Raw genomic sequence first — 12,578 nt, forward strand, 5'->3', positions numbered from 1 at the left:
AATGAATGAGTGACCTCTGCCTGCAGATGCTCACTGATCAATACTTCAGTGATGTAGCGTCTGAGAAACCTCGTTAATGAGTCTAATCATCTTTTGGGTACTCTTGCAGTAGCAGAATCCCATATTTAAATATTACCGAAGCAATAATTAAGTGCATCGCAATAATAACACAACGGCGGCCATTTTGCTAAGTTTGACGAACTTCTTTCTTGGTGTTGTTCTATTTCTCTGACCTTTGACCCCCAGTCTGCTTCGCTGGTAGATAATACACTTGTGAAATAAGCCGACCTTATTATTTAAAAGATAACAATCAAAGATTCTGACACAGAATCTCATTAAAGGGGGTATATTAATGATGTCGCAGCCCACTGACGACACTTTTATCGCACTTCCGTTCCCCCCGTGAGAGAAACAGCCTCTTTTCTTCCTGACACATTGAAACGGGCCGAGAATAAGCTGTCAAAAGTTCTGCCCGAATTTCCGACTTCACTATTTGTAAATCACAGTTTAATTAAAGGCAGGATTAGGGAGGAATTACCGGGATTAATAAGGATTGACAGCCGACGCAGCGAAGCCACAGTAGATGCGGTGGAAATAACAACCCGCCGAACCAGAGGCTGCATCTCATGTTAACGCCACTTTTGGAGCCTCATTTAATCACGTGTGTTTCACAGGTTCGGATCGTGGCTCCTCCGCAGTTCCGCCGTGGCCCCCTGAGCTGGAACAGACTGATTGGCAGATTATAAATCAGGCTGTGACGCCCGGGGCTGATTAGTGAAGATTAATGTGCCTAAAGGCAAGAAGGGTGACGCAATACTGGACGTGCTGGTTTTCTTACTTCTGTATTACATTATAACAGCACTAGCTGACCTCAGATGTGACGCGAGATGATAGGGTGTCGTTGAGGTAAAAGCTTCCCTCTTCCGCTCGCCATAAAAGCGTGAGATGTTTGCGGTGGCTGCTCTGTGGTCCTGGATGGGATGGGATGTCCTGCTGCGGGTTTGTCTGAGAACTCTGGTGCGCCGAGCTGAACCTCCTCACAGCACAGGGGGATACCGTATCACTCCGCCCAGACCGGGTTGCTAGCATGACTCTCTCGGTGCCATTAGAAACACCCTTTCATGGAGTCTGATGGACGGGAGATGTTCTCCTTACTGGTACCAACAGACCCCAAGTGTTCTCACTTCAGTGGATATGAGGAGCTGCTTCTATTTAGTGCTAATAAATTAGCTTATTTTAGCAAAACACGGTTTAAAATCACCTTTTTTGTGGCTGCTGCAGCTCTGACCATGTAAAGAGGTGCAGAACATGCTTCCCCTGACCAATTAGCTGACTTACTGAAGCGGCAGCAGCAGAAGCAGCAGCTCACACCCCCACTAACAGCTTCCTCTTTAATAAATTAGAAGAAGCAATCACGCCTCCATTACCCTTCAGCCACACTTGCACAAGGCGAAAACACAGCCGGAAAATGTTGCCGCTCCGATTAAATATGAGAACAAGAGCTCAGCCGCCTGTTTCTGCCTCCGAGTGTGAAAGGTTACAGGCTGGTGACGTCTGCCAGGTCGCTGCACCTGAAATCACGATTCAATAATGGATCTTTGACAGACGTTCTCCTACGCACACGATGACAGTCACGACTCCTGAAGTGGATTTATGGTAATATGGTGACTGTAGACGCCTTGGAACCCCTTTTCTACAGGTTGTCAGTCTCACAGGTCGGGCTGGTCAGAAGAAACATGACATAATATTCATTTTCCTATGTTCTTTGTATTACTGGTTCCATTATTTTGGACGTTTATGCATATAATGATTTAAGAAAAGCACAAAAAAGACTCATTAACTCCTGAGGAGTGGATGGAAATAGGTTGTGTACTAATTTCCCTGAAACCTGAGGTGTTTGTGTGATTGCATTCATCTGCTGAACAGGGCAGACGGTGAATGGATGGACTTCCACCAGCCACTGGTGCTGTGCGCCGCATGCTAATCGGATGTGGCGGCATTGTCATCAGCCCGTCTGCACTTCCTCTCCCCACTTCCTACTTCCTGTCTTACCGCTGACGATGCAAACCTGGAATATTCCTCAGTGAGCTGCTGAGAATGAAAATGTTTCATTCTCTTTTCGTCTTGGATCTCTCTCCTTTTTTTAATGTCTTTTCCCGAAATGACAGGAGTATTGTTCAGTAGACAGATGGACTGATTAAGAAAAATCCAAACTTCCCATCAATAAATAAGGTTAAATATAATATCATAATTAAAACAGCAGCATCCATTAACAAATATAAAAGAAAACATGAAAGTAGAACTGAGCAAATGATGGATGAATAGAACACGATAGCATTTATTGCTATTTTCACGAGTAAACCACAGCACAGGAACGTCGGAATTGTTTTGCTCTCACAAAGTCACGCTAAAGGAAATGAAAGACCAAACAGATGCTTGATATAATCACCAAAACAGCGCTAAAATGTCTACAAAAGTGTCAATGCTGCAAGCTGCAGTGGTACACTGTAAAGAAATAAGTAAATGTATGTAAGAATAAATAGCAAAGTGGCTAATCGCTACTGAGTGCTGCCCATCATAAATAATGCACATCTTGAGGGAGAGCTGATTGTTTCCACTCCTCCACTGGTGGCTGGGGAGAAGCTGCCGTGGAAACGGGCCCTGTGGGTTTTGATGCTCATTTTGCATCCTGAGTCTACCCACTTGAACAGGTTGTGTGCCGGGTTTGGACCCCCTCTGATGGCTGAGCAGTGGCAGCTTGGAGAGCACAGGTGTGACACAGCATCACCTGTACCCTAAAGGACAAGGAACACCCTGAGCCACTGGAGGCAGAAGGGACACCGGGAAGACGAAGAGCCCCAAGGGCCGGTCGAAGGCCGTCCTCAGCCATCGGCTCTGCCTCCACCCTGCAGCATCACGGGTTTCCTGGAAGTAATGGGACATGATTTTTGCAAGATATCGGTCCTGTAATTAGCTGATCACAGGTTGAAGTGGGTGGTGGCGGAGGAGCAGCAAGCTAAAGCAGGTCAGAAAGACTGGTGACGTGTGGGCAGGTACCACAAACACAGGAAAGACACTTAAACAGGAGGGCTCGTATCTAATGCAAGCTAACATTGGTGTGTTTTGGTCTGTAGCCCCGCCCCTCTGCTGATCTACCAATCAGGAATCCAGTACAGCTTCGGCGCCCAGGTGGCCAGTTACCACTGAGCTTCCAGATCACAAATATCTGATGAGACTAAAGCAAAAAGGCCTCCTTATGATTCCCAAACATACAACAGAATTTGATCTGTTCTGTGAGTGGCGGCTCGCTACCGGAGGGACATTTGGCTGCAGATATTATTTCTGAATTTTTTTTAAGTGTCAGTTGTCACCCAGAGGTGGAGCAGTGAAGCAGCGGAGCCTGGAGGGTGTGTGTGTGTGTGTGTGTGTGTGTGTGTGTGTGTGTGTGTGTGTGAGTGTGAGTGAGTGGGCCAATGCCTCATACAGTGTTTGAGCTGACAAGATGATCCGAAAATCCACGCCAGTGCAGAAAGACTCCAGTCACTGTAATTACAAGCAATGTCAACAATAATCCATCTGGAATCAAGGCAACAAGTCGAGCAATAATCCCATCAAGCCAGAATTAGAAGAGACCGACGGGGAAATGGATGAAGAGCGAGCGCAGACACCGACTGCCTCTCCTCCCTTGTTTCCTCCAGTAAAATTGTATTAGCGGGCAGGACGTCTGAGTGCACGTTGCCTCCCCAGACGGAGCAACAATATGCCGAGTTTACAGCATGTTTGTGCGCCCCTTTATGCAGCGTCCGGACCAGTGAGCACGCTCAGGCTGACACCTGTTGTGTCTGCTTTCCACACGCACACTAATGACTTTTTTACCGCCGTCTTTACCTTTTGACCTGCACCTTTCTAGTGTTTACTTTAGTTTTTTCTTGAGTTTTTAGCTTTACGTAAAAATCCCTTAGAGAATCCAGTCAATTTCCATTTTTGCCCTGGATACATTCATTGACGACATTAAAAGGAACATCAATTGATCTTGTTGCATAAGACAATATCTTATTACACCTTAATAACAGCCAGACAGATTCCCTTTGATGGACTGCCACTTAAAGCTTGATCAATGGCTCAAATGGCCACATGCCAGGATGTCTGCTGTTTTTTTGGGACACTTTATCCCTCTGTTTTGAGAGGAATTGGGACATTAAGTGCCGAAAATGAAAGAGGCAGCAGAGGACAAACAAGCGGGATTCAAACTGGAGAGCTCATGGACGTCCTCTTCGTACTAGTTGTCACTTGTCCAAAATTTCCACACTTGGAATAGTCAGTGCAAATAAATCAGCTGACACACCTGAATATGAATGAGACTTCGCCAGTGTGTGTGTGTGTGTGTGGGGGGGGGGGGGGGGGGGGGGGGGGTTGCTGCGAGGAAAACACACTCTTCTTGTGCACCACCAATGGTGCGCACAGCTGGCATCCATTTTGTTTCTCGGCCAGGCTGAACCCTGGAGCCTGGACACTGTCTGATGGTCACGTCAGATGCTTTATCTAATGCCTTCTCCTCCTTATTTTGGGGGCCAATTCGTTTGACTTTGAAGACCCATCCACAATTCTCCTTCTTCACCAGCACAGGCACGCGCTGCTCCGTCCTCCTCTGTTAACCTTCCATGTCCCATCTTTAGGGACGTTCATTTAATATGGCGGCTCAGTTCTGAATGCTAATTGCTTCCCATTCTCAAGCTGTACAATATCAGCAGTGGAGTACGCTGCGTGTGTGTGTGTGAGAGTGTGTGTGTGTGTGTGTGTGTGTGTGTGTGTAGGAGTCTGGGTGGACAGTCTACAGTTCCATTAGCCTAATGGAATTTCTATTAAATTAAACCCCACCCCCACCCCAAATCACATTAGTGTTCTTATCTCCTTTGTGGAACCTGTGTGTGTGTGTGTGTGGGGGGGGTGGGGGGTGGGGGTGGGTGGGGGTGGGGGGGGGGGGGGTGGTAGTGGACAGGAAAAGGCCCATAAATACAGAGATGCAGGATGAATGAATAAGAATGAAAATGAGCCACGGAGATGGAGCAGTATCTCCAAGCTGCTTCCTCAAGGTCACTTTTCTTGAATGAAGCAAAACAAAGTTTACTGATGGGTGATTTTAAGACCTGCAACGACAATAAACATGGAACACACATCATTTGGACTTCAAATTTCATGACAATTGCAAATCCACACAATTCCTGAAACAACTCACCTTTTTTTAAGGCAGAACCAGGAACATTCAGAACTCGATTGATTTAATAGGAACACTTGGACTGCAAAGATGCTTCCAGGTGACATCAGACACCATCTATCAATTCAATTCAATTCATTACAGAACTCCAGGACCCGACCCCCAGCAAGTAACAGTGGCAGGAACAAAACTTCCCTTTAACAGGAAGAAACCCTGAGCGGATCCAGGCACATATGGGGGGAAGGGGGGGCTCCTGCTGCTTTAAGGACTGATAAGACACCCAAGACCTGACCCGGATTCCTGGTTTCTCTCTGTTGAATTCAGCCAGAGTAGTTTTGAAGTAGTCATAATCCACTTTCTCCTCAACAGCGTCAATGTCGTATCAATTCGAGCAGGTGTGTTGACCACACACAACCCTGGAGAAGTACCCTTTGTGGGTACTTCTGTCCTTGTGTCCTTTTAGCCACCTACATTTAAAGAGCTTTCTGGGCTGTTTTCCAGGAGATGAGCGGAAACTTTGGACTCTTAGTCATCACCTTGGAAGGTTCTCTCACAGAAGCTCAGCTTAGCTCACTGGCACGATGATATCTTCACTCCAACACTGCACAAATATCGCTGTCGCTGTCATCCAGCCCAACATCTGTTCATGCTGAGGAATTTGTGGTATCAATCTCCAATCAAATCAAATCAAATCAATCTTTATTTATATAGTATATGAATATATTTCCAGAATCCCAGGGCCTGACCCCAGACAAGCAACAGTGGCAGGAAAAACTCCCCTTTAACAGGAAGAAACCTTGAGCAGGACCAGGCTCATGTAGGGGGACCCTCCTGCTGATGGGGGAGGAGAGGAGAGGAGAGGAGAGGAGAGGAGAGGAGAGGAGAGGAGAGGAGAGGAGAGGAGAGGAGAGGAGAGGAGAGGAGGGAGAGGAGAGGAGAGGAGAGAATAGGTAGGAGAGGAGAGGAGAGAGGAGAGGAGAGGAGAGGAGAGGAGAGGAGAGGAGAGGAGAGGAGAGGAGAGGAGAGGAGAGGAGAGGAGAGGAGAGGAGAGGACGGGCACAGAAACACACACAAAAATACACTATTTATACAGCAACAATACTGACGGGGCAATCAGGAGGCAATTGAACTGTTTCCAAGAACCTCGCCCAGTTAAAGCCCCAGAGTGTAAAATTCTCAGCCTACATCAGTGAGAATTCCGAGTGCGTGAGCTGAATTCTCGTCTCCAGGTTTGAACAAAAGCGGGAGAATAAACCACCGGTACTCCTGTACTGGAAACCTGCTCAGATTAAAATGCAGAAAATGTCATACGCTGTTCGGTGAAGCTGCCGGTCAGGATTTCTCTTGACTTTACGGGTCTTTAGTGAAGCCAACGCAGCCCTCTTTGGCTCCTCATCCTGTGCCATGGCCCTAATTGACCCTCCTTAGCCCTGGAGGACTCGGTTTGACTCCAGCATGATTCATTCCACGCTGCTCACTGCCTGCAGGAGCCTGCATTTAGCACGGCATGGATGACATCACTCCTAAACCTAGACAGCCATCCCTTTAGTTTTCATCGCATTTGAGCAGGCTGATTGTGAAAAGATCTTCACACGAGATTAAAGGAAAGGGTCTGATGTCAGATCCTGTTTTGGCTTCTGTATACATGTGCAGAGTTTCTGAGAGGTTCTGTGCTTTAATGGCCAATAACATAACCGAGTTGTGCATAAGTGTGTCAGGAATCAGTGAAGCCGATGACCACCTACACGACCACTTAAGCCTTCAACTTCAACAATTTCCCCTATGTTTAAAGTTCACCATCGATCAGATGCTCACACACCCTCTAAACACCCACAGAGAGTGTGAAGAACAGCCCCAGAAGCCCACTTAAAACCAGCTGGCCACGTTTCCTTGAGGTGTAATAAATAAGGGGAATAACCATGGACCTCCTCCTGGATATTGCATGGCTGACATCAGCCTGCAGGCCAAGAGTGAGCAGGACCCCCGACTGGCTCATCCCCAATCAAACCAAAGTCTGGAAAGAAGAAGAAGAAGCTGGGATAGTTCTTAGGGATAAAGGAGGAGCGGGAGAAGATGTGGTGATGAAGACTCCTGCCAGATGTTGGAAACAGAAAGTTGCTGTACGAGGTAGCCCAGGAATTATGGCTCCACTCCACTCATATTCTTTTATTCTCTTTTACGCTACGTGTTTAAACACTGAAGAAGAAAAAACAGACATTTCATTGGTGGTCTTTTATTTTGGCGTTCATGTCCCCAGGTATCAGGAGGAGCCGTTGCTGATGGAGACAGACAGGGATGGACACTCGCCATCCTGAGACAATGTGTCCCTGGAATGTATAATTATCCGTGTGTGCCGTCTGTGTGCCTTTGTGGATGAGCGGGTGTGTTTCAGTGTGTGTGTATGTGCGGCGGTGGGTGTGTGCAGGCGACAGTGAGCTATTAGCTTACTTTAAATGAAGGTCTGTATCAGCAGCAACTATTCTAATAATGACCACTTTGGTGACAGACATACTAATGCACTAGTGGCGTCTGTCCTGTGTGTGTATGTGTGTGTGTGTGTGTGTGTCGGTGTGTGTGTGGGTGTAAATACCTCACTGATGATCCAAGGTGACACGGTCCTTCTCTGCGGACATCCCTGATGAGGCACTTTTGGCAGCGATAGTGTTTCTCTGTTTTGCTGAGCACTGTTGGCACATCCACTGGCGGTTCTGGCGGTTCTGATGGTTCTGGTCATTATATATCCGACCTCCCGCCGTCAATGTCAAACATTTCCGTTTGTCATGATGTGGAATCATGTGTGGCGCTGTTTTGCTCTCGCTGGACTTCTGAAGAAGAGTTGCTTGTTGAATAAATGACTTTTTAGAGACGTGTCGTTTGGATTATTTTAGAATTCACTGATTTACTCAGCTTATTTAAGTCATTTTTTACATCCCTCCGAGCTCTTGGGCTCTTCTCAACCAAATCTTTCCAGATCTTTTCAAGCTTGATTACCATTTGTTGCTACTGATTCTTTTCAGAACTCAAGAACTTATAATCATATATTCTTTGAAATGACGATGGCACCGGTCCCTAACTGGTTGCTCAGATCTGGTGACTCTGGTGGAGGCCACTGGAGGAGAGTCACCTCATTGTCGTGGTCCAGAAACCAGTGTGAGATGTGACATCATCCAGCAGGAAGTAGCCATCAGAAGATGGTCCACTGTGGTCATGAAGGGACAAACATGGTCAGCAACAACACTCAGGGAGGCTGTGGTGCTTAAATGATGCTCAGTTGGTACTAAGAGGCCCAAAGTGGGACAAGAAAATACACCCCCCCCCCCCCACACACACACACACACACACACACACACGCACCAATAAACCGGCATGAGCAGCCTGAACCCTTGATAGAGGGAATGATGGACCTATACTACGTTGTTTAAGCCAGTTTCTGGCCAGAGTTCCTGTTGCCTTTCTATCATCTCAAACCAGTCTGCTCATTCTCCTCTGGACTAAAAGGCAGATTAAAAGTAGATTTTTAGACTTGAACATTTTAGTGCTACAAATGAGGCTGATATGGGCAGAATCTTTGCTTCCAAAGATTCGGAGCAGATGTTGAAGGGGCTCCGTCACCTTCATCAGCAGACACCCACCTATTTACATAAGAGTGGATAATAGATAATAGTACATGATGACTGAAGCTGCTCCGGGATGACATGAAACGAAGCCTGGAACGCCTTCTGAGGCCAGGCCGGGGGAACGCTGGACTCCAATTATAAACATCAGAACGTGAGTCTTAAACATGAGAATCAACTTTATAACTAAGGGAAATAAAGAGAGACATCTCTGGATTATCCAATCAAACATCAGACGCTGGAGCTGATACGTTCCACTTCATTTACATACTAGACCATTAGATTTTAATTTGCTTTAAATGTGCATTTGAAGTCAAAGCCATTTGAAAGAACTAGTGTCAGCAGGGGCCTGGCTCTGAGGGCTTTTGCTCACTCTTTTTCCTGACTTTCTTTCTTCACATTTCCTTTTCATGCGAATCAGTGAGCCGGCACAGCTTAACTTTGAGGAGGCCATCTGAAGAACCCTCACGGCCCCGGGCAGGATCAGACGTGGAGGTTCAAACGGAGGGAGAGCAAACTGGTGTCAATGGAACAGCACAAGTGATAGCAGAAGATGAAGGTGGCAGAGAAGTGGTTCTGCCGTTAGAAGGATGGAAATGGGGAATAATTGCAGGAGAGATGCAAAAATGTGTGTGTGTGTGTGTGTGTGTGTGTGTGTGTGTGTGTGTTATATGACTATTGCACACAGAAAATGGAGGATTGAATTCAGTTAAATTCCTGCTTTAATCACCCTGGAAATGTTTTTTTTTTCTCAGCAATCACATTGTTTTAGATCAGGCATGGGCAAACTAAGGCCCGAGGGCCACACGCAGCCCGTTAAACGTTTTAATCCGGCCCGCCAAACTTGAAAAATTAAATGAATAAACCTTGTTAATGTTAAATTTTCACTGCAATTCTGGTGTTTTCCAACTAGAAAAAAGACAGTCAGGAGGAGAGTGATGGTGATATCCTGAAGGATAACAGAACTTTCAGTGCTTTAAAATAGAAATGGTTATTAATTTTTTTTAAAAAGGCACATTTTATTCATTTGATTTTAAGTCTTTTAAGACTCATTCCAAAGTCAGATATTTTGTTGTAATGCTTCTCTTCATTTTCATTTGAAATTAAAGCACATGTTTTCTCCATATCCCAAGATGTGTATTTTTTCTCCAATGAGGTGAGGTTACCAAAGCACTCCATCCATCCATCTGCTCCTGGTCCGGCCCCTTTGTCAAATGTTAGAACCCATTGTGGCCCACGAATCAAAATGTTTGCCCACCCCTGTTTTAGATGAACAGGACGCGAACTTGTGGGACATCTTCCTGCTCAGAGACCAGAACAAAACCCCAAAACCTGCAATAATAACTGCACTAGCAAAACAAAATATAACACCAGAGCGGACATTTTGTCATTTAAGAGGAGTGGAAAGATTTGTAACATTGTTGTCGGTGTCCCAATCACAGTGAAGTCCTCAGACCATATATAAGCAGTCATTGACAACATAATAGAATTACTTTTAGAGTTACTCTGGAGTGGAGATTGTTGAATTAATGTCGCTCCTCCACTCCTGGAGTTTCTACGTGGGCTTCAAGCGACGCCGTTTTTAACGCTGCCTGTTTTCAGGCGGCCTGATAAAACCGTGGTCTCACTGCAGCTGCTGGAAAACATGACGGCATCTGCGGTCGCCCAGCGGCCGCGGGCTCGTGTCTCGCCGTGTGGCCCCACAAATGCGGCTCCCCGCTGTTCTCTGGCAGCTCAACTCAGCGTAGGTGCGGCTGGAGGTGAGCGAGCCCGGCTACACCTGTCAGACCTCGGTCCAGCCGCCTCTGAATGAAGGACAGATGTCCACAGGACAAGAATCAGCGGACGCAGCGACAGTGACGTGGATGGAGATCTCTTTGACTTTGGAGTCTGAGCACTGAACCAGGGCTCTGCTAAAAATAGCTCAAGGGGACAGAGATAGTTCCATAAATAAATGACAAATAGGTGCTATCCTGCTGTTTAAACTGTCATTTCTTTAGAGTTAAAGGGAGTATGCAGTTCTCTGGACAGCTGAGACTGTCCCCCTTAAGGAATTCAAAGAGGAGTTAGTTGTCAAATACATGATTATTACATAAAGCAGTGATCAGCTGGGACAGTGATCCGCTGTGTGGCGGCTAACTTTAGCACAGATTCTTGCAGTTCCAGAGTCTGGGTCACTACAAGCCAGGGCCTGTCTGTACAGAAGAGGCACATGACTTATCTGGGATCAGTTTGAGCTGAGCGCTGGACATAAAGCATGTTGGTTAAGTCCTGAGGACGGTGGAGAGCCCAGCAGAGCAGCGTTTTCTCCTCGGATTAAAGCGTGAAAGTTGGAACCAGGTGAAGCAGAACCGCACCCAACCTGAGGTGGACCCTGCTCTGATCTGGGATCCAAAGCTGTACACATCTGTGAAACACTTGTTAGCATATGGGAACGCCGCTTGCGTCTACGAGACAGGGCACGAGACACCGGCGTGTTTCTGGAAGTGGTTCCACACAATGACAGCGTCAAGTGATCGTTTTAAGGTTGCTAAAAGGTTAATGACATCAGACGGCGCGTCTTGGCAGTGATCATGAGGTGATCAAGTGATCAAGCTGGATGTACTGGGATGTAACTGGGAAAAGGAACCAGCTGAAACCACCAGTGTTTGTATTTCCAGCTGGAGACAGAGACCATCTTCACAGCTCGCTCAGGCTGCGGTCCCCCTCGCATCCACGCAGATGCACGTGCCAGGTGTCCCTTGTGATGTTTTGCTCATTAACTTTATTACATCCCATAGTTTTATGGGCTTTCTCTGGCACTTGTTATGATAATAGGTTTACCATAAGTATGAAGCCGGACTGAGCACGTTCCCCTTAAGCTAACGCTGTAAACACACGTGGATTCACACCAAGACAGGTTTTATAGTACAGCTGGGGGGAAACATGTCACATCAAACACACACGCACACTCACACACACACACACACACACACACACACACACACACACACACACACACACAGCAGGGTTGTATTACAGGTCACTGGCACATTTCACTTTTTCTATACAACAAATGGTGAAACAGTTGATGTGAGGAGAATCTAATAACAAGGTTGGAGTAAGTGATGCACACGAGCACCGCTTGTGTCACATGCACATCTGGCATTTTAATTTAAAGTCGCTCAACGGATCTTATGAATCTTGAGGTGATAAAATATGGGCCAGTTATGTTGGTTTAACTGTACAGTGTTGGAGACGTGCAGAGAAAACTGCCGCTCTCTTGTTTCTGATGAGCTTCTAGGCTGAACACGTGGACAGAGAGGCTGCTGTCCTGGTGGGACCCGTCCACGTCCAGTCCATTTGTCTGTCTCCACACTTTCACACTTCAGACGGCGTCCAAGAATTAAAAAAAAAAAGCAAATATTATTCCATTGCAAACCCCAAAAAGTCTTTTTCTGTTTTTTTTGGTGCACCTGCAGCTCTTCTTAATTGTTGTTGAATGTTAATTTATGCATTCTTGGCGTGTGTGGGAGCGCACGTTTGTGAGTGCTTGCAGGTGTTGTTTGCGCTCCGATGCTTCAGTCCAGCTGGGTTCTCTGCGTACCACCGGGCCGAGCACATGGCGCTTCAATCTCATTTTACACGGGGAGAAAAGGCTGAGTTTGTGCTTCAAAAGAACCCCTCACTCCTCGTTCAGCCCTTATCTGCTCTCTCGAGTCGAGATTAGGGATATTACAGAGAATGGCTGCCATTGCCGTCCTCTCATA

Source organism: Takifugu rubripes, chromosome 13 (assembly GCF_901000725.2).
Source record: "Takifugu rubripes chromosome 13, fTakRub1.2, whole genome shotgun sequence".
Lineage (NCBI taxonomy): Eukaryota > Metazoa > Chordata > Actinopteri > Tetraodontiformes > Tetraodontidae > Takifugu > Takifugu rubripes.